Source organism: Alligator sinensis, unplaced genomic scaffold, assembly GCF_000455745.1.
Source record: "Alligator sinensis unplaced genomic scaffold, ASM45574v1 scaffold798_1, whole genome shotgun sequence".
Classification (NCBI taxonomy): domain Eukaryota; kingdom Metazoa; phylum Chordata; order Crocodylia; family Alligatoridae; genus Alligator; species Alligator sinensis.
In genome coordinates this window covers 2,024,240-2,032,503 of record NW_005842138.1, presented here as the reverse complement: position 1 = coordinate 2,032,503, position 8,264 = coordinate 2,024,240, and the positions used below count along the sequence as shown (strand labels likewise).

At 47.0% G+C, this 8,264-nt stretch overlaps 2 long non-coding RNA genes across 2 annotated transcripts in view; both read right to left on the bottom strand.

Annotated features, from left to right (window-relative positions):
- LOC102369214 overlaps window positions 1–446 on the bottom strand; it is a 9,158-nt gene extending 8,712 nt beyond the window's left edge. The window contains exons 1-2 of the long non-coding RNA XR_324037.1: window positions 381–446; window positions 108–207 (exon numbers count right to left, since the gene is read on the bottom strand). This is a non-coding gene — a long non-coding RNA (uncharacterized LOC102369214). The remainder of the gene's footprint in view (window positions 1–107; window positions 208–380) is intronic.
- Window positions 447–473: 27 nt separating this feature from the next.
- LOC102369048 lies at window positions 474–1,164 on the bottom strand. The gene is made up of 3 exons (XR_324036.1): window positions 1,105–1,164; window positions 733–791; window positions 474–634 (listed from the first exon to the last, which is right to left on the bottom strand). It is a non-coding gene; the product is annotated as an uncharacterized LOC102369048 (long non-coding RNA).
- Between the last annotated feature and the right edge of the window lie 7,100 nt (window positions 1,165–8,264).

The window sequence follows — 8,264 nt, the reverse complement described above, 5'->3', positions numbered from 1 at the left end:
CAGGAATGAGAAGAATCCCCCCCGCTAAACAACTCCACTCCCCCACTCCCAGTCCAAGAAAGGCACTGATGTGATGGCAGGGGTCCCATGTGGGACCATTATCTCACCTGCTTCAGGCCCACTGCCAGGATGACTCCCAAGTTGTGCACCTGGAGAGGCTTGCAAATGGCACTCCAGCACTTTTCCTCCTCCCGTCTGATCCAGTCCCTGGGGAAAGTCCATGGGTGTCACGTAACTCCAAATCTCATAACACAGGCAGTCACTGTAGCACCTCCTCAAAGCATCCCCTGCCTCTCCTCCTGCAATCATGGCCACATCCTAGTCCCAGACCACCCCTTCACTACCCCAATCCCTAAAAGTAATACAACCCACAACCTTACCTCTCCCCGCTCCCAGAGCATTCAAAGTAAAAAAACAATAGTTATGGAAAGCCAAGGGTCGCACAAGACAGGACTCTTCTTAGGCAGCTGGGGTCTGGGGAACCTTGCCCAGGGTCCTTGAGCATGGTGCAGGGGATCATCTGTATCAGGAGCATGGCATATTGGCTGCTGCTCCCCTAGGAGTTGTGGTAAAGCTCTTCTCTCTGGGCCTGGCTGACTCTCTCCAGGGAAATGTCGGGAGCAAAGTTCTACTCCTGGATGGACACAGTGCCAAAATGCCTTTCCTGTAAGGGAAGGATGGGGGTGGGGGTGGGGGTGGTGAAAAAGCTCTGCCATCCTGGCTGAATCTCACCAGGGCAATGTCAGGACTTCAGTGTTGACCTGCAGGGGCACAATGCTGAAATATCTCTCCTATAAGGGAAGGATGGGAGAAGAGGGCAGTGTAAGAGCTCCACCAGCATTCCCCGGAGTGGTCAGTCCCTGCCCACTCTGGCGATAGCCTGAGTTCCTGTGGGACCCAGAGTCCCCAGAACCTCTTGAGGGAGCAGATGCCCACTGCAGAGGGTTGTATCCCCTCCCTGCCCAGTAACCTGCCCCAGCACAGCTACAGGGCCTGCTAGCCCCCCACTGCACTGCTGGGACCCTGGTCTCTTCTGTGCTGGGTGAAGAGCAGCAGCAGGGCTCCTGGCCCTCGGTAAGGGAAGGTTCCAGATAGGGGACTCACTATAGCTGCCTCACCACCTATGCTTAAGTGCCCAGAGAAGCGCTGAGAAGATCCAAGATGTCTCCCTGTGGCAGGGCACTGGTTGTGCCTGCTCCTTTAAGGCCCTGGAGCTGGCAGCTGCCAGGTGCCTGATGAGGGCAGCCATTTTGGGATCAGGGGCTGCCCATATAAACAGCGCAGTTTAACTGCTAGAGGCCAGGTAACAACATTGTCTGATTGGAGAGCTGCTAATATTATCTGGAGGTAAGGGAGGAGCAGTAGGGGAAGGATAGGAGGCCCCTGATCCTGGGCATGACCTAAAACTGCACTCTGCTGGGAGTGGGTGGCCTGGTGGGACTCCCAGTGCTGTGGGAGCTCCCAGGAAATGCCAGGCCAGTTACCAACCCGGTGAAAAGTGGGTTGGGGTGCCTTAACTCCTAGCCCCCACCACTGGGTGGGTAACCCCATTGTGTGTAGGGCCCAGAGGGCAGGCCCCAGGAGAGAGTGAGGGGCTAGAAACTTGGACCTAATCAAGAGAGTACCCTTGACTGGCCCATGCTGGGGCCAGGACCATGATGGTCAAAAGGGCCAGGGGCCCACCATGGGGACCGCCCAAGAGCTGAGGGCCTGGGGTCCCAACTGGCCTGGAGGTGGGCCAGGGCTGGTAGCCAAAGGTCCTGGGGGACCCCACCCAAGAGGGGAAAATAGTTTCAGGGAGCTAGATAGCTGAATGAAGGCAGGGTAGGCTGCCTGAATGGAGGGATCTTGGAGGAGTCCTAATAGAAGTATTCTGGGGCCCAGTGTGATAAGAACACCTAGATGCCATCTGTGAGGCTTGGGCTGTGGTGTAGGGGAGGAAAGCGCCGCAGATAGCGCCCCCTGGCATCGGGACAGAAAACAGGCAGCCTCCTGCTTAATTGACATCTATTAATCAATTAACATCAAGGCATGGTGGGTGAGAAGGCAGGTGGTTAGCCCATGAACAGGTGGGTGGGCCACTGGGAAGATTGACCCCGAGCAGGCCCCCTGTTACACTCCCATTATACTTAATTTTATCAGCAAAAGTTATTAATTTGCACAAAGGCACTTGATGGATCTGGACTGCTTGCTGCTGTGTGGGGCTGGTACCCCCAACATAAGCCAGGGGGTGCCCTCTCCCCCATCCCTGTACTGCATAGGCCTGACCTGCCATACCCAGTCTGTGTGCTGTGCTTCCTCTGCCCAGGCTTCACCAAAGACCGCCCCCCTAGTCTTGCAGATGTTGTGGAGGACACATGCGGTGATGATGAGTCCTGTCAGGTTCTCCTCATGCACTTCGAGGCATGTGCTGGAAGCCCACCAATGCACCTTGAGGTGGCTGAAAGCTCACTCCACCATCATGCCGCACCTTTTCAGGCAGTATTTTAGGTGCTTCTTCTGGTGGTCTAGCTGCCCCACATAGAGCTTCATCAGTCAGGGCAGGAGGGGGGTAACCAGGTCCCCAATAATGACCAGGGAGATTATGACATCACCAATGATGAAATCAGGGAGCCCAGGAGTGTAGAACCTGCTCTCCATCAGTCTGGGGAGTAGGGAGTTGCAGAAGATGTGGGCATCATGAGCACTGCCCTCCCAGGTGGCAAAGATATGGGTGAAGTGGCCCCAGTGGTCAACGATGCCCTGCAAGATGATGGAGAAGTAGCCCTTGCAGTTGAGGAATGCTTGAGTGGCCTGGGCTGGGCAAAGGATGGGGATGTGGGTGCCACCTGTGGTCCCCACCCAGTTGGGAAAGCTGATGTGCTAGAAGCCAGGAACCTTTTCCTGTGGGTTGATGCGGTAGATGAATAGGATGCCCTGGATGACCAGGTACACCTCCTGAATGACCTTTCCAGCTGTAGTCTTGCCCATCCTGAACTGGTTTGTGACATAGTGGTAACTGCTGGGCGTGGCCAGCTTCATAGAAGCAATGGCTACACCCTACTCCAGAGTGAGGCATGGCCATATGCTGATGTCCTGGCATGTGATGTGGGGGGCCAGCTGGGCAAGTGTCCATGAAGGTGGCCCAGCAAACGTAGAAGATCTGGACCCATTGTTTGTTGTCCCAAGTGTCTAGGATGATTTGCTTCCACCAGTCAGTGCTAGTGTTGTGAGCTCAGAACCACCCTGGAGGTGGTGCCAGAGCACCCTGGCATCTATGGTGTCCTGGGTAGCACAGTCCTTGTTGACCACATGGAAGTCAGTGGCCCTGTCTAGGATGCTTGGTGGGTGCAGGGTGTGGTGGGTGGCTCTACATGTGTCGTCCAGTTGCTGGCTTTGGAGCACAAAGCTGCATGCCATGGCAACCAGCTGCTGGGTCATGTCCAGGTCACGTGATGTCCTGCAGCCTCCAGTGCGAGTCACACAGATCAACAAGCAGGACATGCTGCAATTCCTGGGTCTCCCTGCTTGGGTGGTGGGATGCCATGGCAGCGTGTCAGCAGGCCAGGACATGGAAGCATGATCACCTCAAAATGGAGGGCACTTGCTTTGGGGCTTTTCTGGAAGCCTAGGGCATGGGGGAAGGTCTGTGGTTATGAACAGGGGGTTCAGGGGCATGTTCACTAATCCCCTGCAACCAATCAGGAGTGGTCCAGGTACTTGGCTGTGCTCAGCAGTCTCTGGCAGCCTGGGGAGCAGGACATGCTGGGAGGTATGCAGGAGTTCTCCCAACCTGCTGGCTTCAGCCAGTGCAGGCAGCCTGTGTGCCCCCTTCTCCCCCTCTTCCCCCCCACTCCCAGTCCACATACGTACACACAAAGGGCAAGTGTGTGTACTGTTCACTACCAATCTAACCTAGGCTACTTATAGAAACCTGTGTTAAGTTAAATAGATTCCCACTCAACCTTTTTATACTTAACCAGCGCCTCCCAGAGTTCTCCAGGAGTGCAACAGGCACAAACAGATGGGTCAGTGCCTCCATGAGTGTGGGGTTTGGCTTGTAAGGTCCAGGCTTTGGTTAGTTCACAACGGATATGAATCAAAAAGTGTGTGCTTCTCTGTAATTAAGTTTTCCTTCTTTATCTAAACCTTTCTAGCCTGGAGAGTAGGCTGGGAATGCTGTGAGCAAACCCATTCAAAACTGTCAGACTGCATCATCCATCTCTGCTTTGAACTGCTATCCTCTGAACACCTGAAATAACATATGACAGACCTATCCAGCCTCACTCATTTGAAGTGAGCTGTCTCCTCTTACATTTGGCTCCATTTTCATGCAGCCATAAAGATTCACAGCATATATCAATGGAAAATGTAATATAACACTCAGAAGTTTTCAAATCTCACTCATTCAAATGAGTGCGACTTGACAAGTCTGATGTGATAAAATAATGTGGAGGGTTTTAAAGATTTCAGTTAAATGCACAATGAAATGAAACCATTTTTTTTTTACTTTGGGAATGAAGATCTAAAAAGCTGCATTATGTTGATAGAAAATAGGGAGATTCTTACTTAATGTGCAGCCTGTCATTTTTAACCTCAAGGTGTTTTACCATTACTTTTGTTTATGTTGGTGGGGTTTTTTGTTTTTTTTTACTGAGGGTGAATTGCAAAAGTGATAGACTGAGAAGTATGTGTACGGGAACAGGAGCTCTCAGAATTTCCTGTAAAATCTGTATCTCCGCAGAAGATTTTCTTTAAATTGATTTTTTTAAAGTAATTGACTTTCTAATTTCCATTGATACAATGTTGTCATAATACCAGATGGGCACAAACTACTTGTCCCTGCACTGCAGTGAGAATTTTTAATAAATACATTTATTTGCCACATTGCCTGTGAAGGACTGCCCTATCCCAGCTTCCCTCAGGCTAATCTTGGTTAAGAAACTTTGAATGACACATCCTTAGTAAGGAAGTGATTTACCACACTAGAAATATCCCCAGAGAAAGTAGGAGCCTCAAAAAATGCTACTGTCATGCTCATTCAGATAAGGATAAATACAGTGATGAAATTAGATACAGCACAACTGAGCATATTTGGCCACTACTATACAAAAACAGGGAGGGGAAAAAAGATTAAATAAAAGCTGGAAAAAAACCACCTAACTGCTTTAGGGGAATAGGAAGAAAAATGCAAACAGACCATTTGTGGATTTAGGGTTAAATCTTTGTGCGATCAAATATTCTGGTGATGAGTACCAGTTAAAAAATTTAAATTAGCTAGTTACATAAATTAGATGAGCAAAATAGCCAGGGACAACATGTGATGAGGGACTAGTTGGTGCTAGCCAAGCTTAGTCTTCATTAGTCTAAAATACACTTTGAATGATTTAAATAACTCTGCATAACAGAACAAACCAAAGAGGTTACCACTGTTTGTTGAGGCTGCAGATCTGGTATGGAAAGGTAATTTAATTGAAGCAGACACTTGTAAATAGAATTAATGATGGCGATGGCAATAAATAGCTGCTGTTACTCTCAAACTTTAGAAGGAATTGCACATGAGATATTTAAGAAACAGTGTTTATGACACGCCTGCTGTTGGTCAGGGGGTAGTTTTCTATTAATATATGTAAGGAAAGTAACATGTCAGTGAGATGACACTTTGGAAGATGGTGAACTAATTCTTGCTTTTTACTCTTTCCTCTGAGGCATCTACTACTTGCTAGCTGTTGTCAGAAACAGGAAATTGGCTCTGGTTGTCCTAGGGAGACTATTGATCTGTTCCACTCTGGGAGCACCGGTGTTCCTGGAATTTGGGGTGTAATTGCTACATTCAGACTGAACATTTGCTGACACAACTGTTATTTCAAAACTACAAATGCACTAAATGTATAGTTGTTATTGTATTATTGATATGCAGAACTCAAATGCCTTCTATGTCTAGGTACTATATACAAGTAATAAAGTACCTAAATATGAACATAACAGACTGATAACTGTAAAATAATTATGCACTAGTTAGCACAGTTACACAGCTATCTGACATTTCAGTTACCTGCACTTCATATCTGTAGTGCTAATTGGTTTGTATTTACTACTTGTTCCCCCTTTGGGACACATGAGTTGACTGAGTAAGCAGAGTAGAAAAGCATTGTGGGAGCAGCCACAGGAGAAGAAAAGGGGTCATAGGCTAGAAACTGGGCTAACAAGTTTGTAAAACTGCCCACCAGGAGAAGGGAAAAGATCCCAGAAAGTCATTTGAGCTTCTCCTCAGCAAGCCAACAGGACAGAGGTAATTGATCTCTTCTGGTTTTCAGCTTTGAGCAGGGAGTTGGACCAGATGAACCCCTGAGGTTCCTTCCAACCCTAATTTTCTATGATGCTATATTTAACTTCTGTCTCTGAAATGTGCACATATATGTGTTTTCATGCATTAGAAATATATCGGGCCATTACACACAGAAAAGCACTCTCCTCCCTCACTCAGAGGCACTTGCCTAGATGGCTTAGAGGCAGGGAGACTGCCTAGGTGATTCCTCAACTGCATTATGGGAAAGCATGAACAGACAGACAGATCTTGCACTGAGCTTGAAAGACAGCATGCAGTTACACCAAAGCAAAAAGCTGCTCTAACTTAATAGTAATGATTCTAAAGCAGTGATTCTAAATCCTGGGGTGCTAAGAGATCTGATGCCTCTGCACAATATTAAATTCATTAATTGTACCTACACATGACTCAAAATATAAACCCAGATTCCTTCAAATAGGAATCTATAGGGTCAAAAACTTTTTGACCTGTTGGACGCTTCCTGAATTCTCTGGAACAAAAGAATTGTTCTATTCATTTTCTACAATAAAAATAATAAGTGAAAGTTCCAACCTGGCATCTTCTGAGAGATGGCTTCAATCTAATGAGTTTGAGGACCAACTGTTCTAAAGACTGCCTATAATTATCAATAAATGTAGTTACAATCGACAGAAACTTAATGGGAATGCTGTATGGCAAAGTGGCAGTTGTCACTGATTCAAGACAATACAGTCTATTTGTAATGCAAACCTATTGCTTGGAGGGCTGAGGTGGAGGGGGTTGATACCTATGGGTTTGTTCCAGTAACAACAGCTAAAATTAGGATAAGGCTTCTTTCATACATGACAGTCATAAACCTGGTGGACAGATATCATTTATGAAACCTTGGAAACTAGCTCTGAGCCCTACATCACATCAGAAAAAGGTGTTACTCTATTTTTAATGTCCCCATACAAATGTAAGAGTAAAGAGAACTCTGCAAAGAGAGGAGAAAATGCAAACCCACATGTGTAGTTTACAAGGTGTTGCACTTTTTATCCTTTGGACAATATTCAATGTTTGGTTTCATGGGAGATGAGATCCTTGACCAACTTCTGCATGTGAATAGTAGCCAACTCGCAACCAATTATACTGAAGCAACAGGCTATACTGCAAAGCCCTTCAAGGCAGCTTTAAGACTGAATTAATGTACTCCATAAGGGAAGAGAAGTGTGTGCATGTACATTGTTTAAAGGAACTTATTCCTTATGTGCTTCTTTGTTTCACTTAAGATTTCATTTGTGAGTACTCCCTGTCTCTTGTTCATGTGAAGGAAAATATTAGGGAACTATTATGAATTGTTTAGGACATGTAGGGGCAATTCTGGTTCCCTTTGAACCTAAATGGCAGTTTTCTAGCTGTGTATCTGGCTGCTTTGGTCCTGCTTCTCCCTTATGGATATGGAAGCACACGAGCATAGTCTGAGTATGCTCAGTCAGCTGTGTATTGGTTGGAAACACGATTGAACCTGAGTGTGAGTCTGGGGAAAAGGGTGGGAGACAAAGAGGAGGAGGGTCCTTCCATGTTTTAAGTCCAATAATTGAGTGGTTAGGGGGACTTACCCAGAAAGCAGGCAACCCAAGTTCTAGTCCCCTCTGCACTTCCCGAAAGGATTTATACTTGTCTTTCTCTGGGTCTCCTCACTTTTGCCCTCCCATTAACCATGGGTCTCTTGCTGGTTACATTTACATTTTTGTTACTTAGATGCACTTTTTTCATCCAGACTCGATGTGTACACATAGGCTATGCACTGGCAGGTATAAAGCTATTTCTAATGTTCAGTCAATGCCGGCATGCTTACATGTCTACAGTGCAGAGGTGATAGAATCACTACCTGCACCCAAGTTCCAACAATTATACTCATGCAGTTAAAAAGTTGCCACTTCAGTGTCCACAGGGAAATAGATTTCTGTCCATTTTTACAACTGTGCACGTTGCA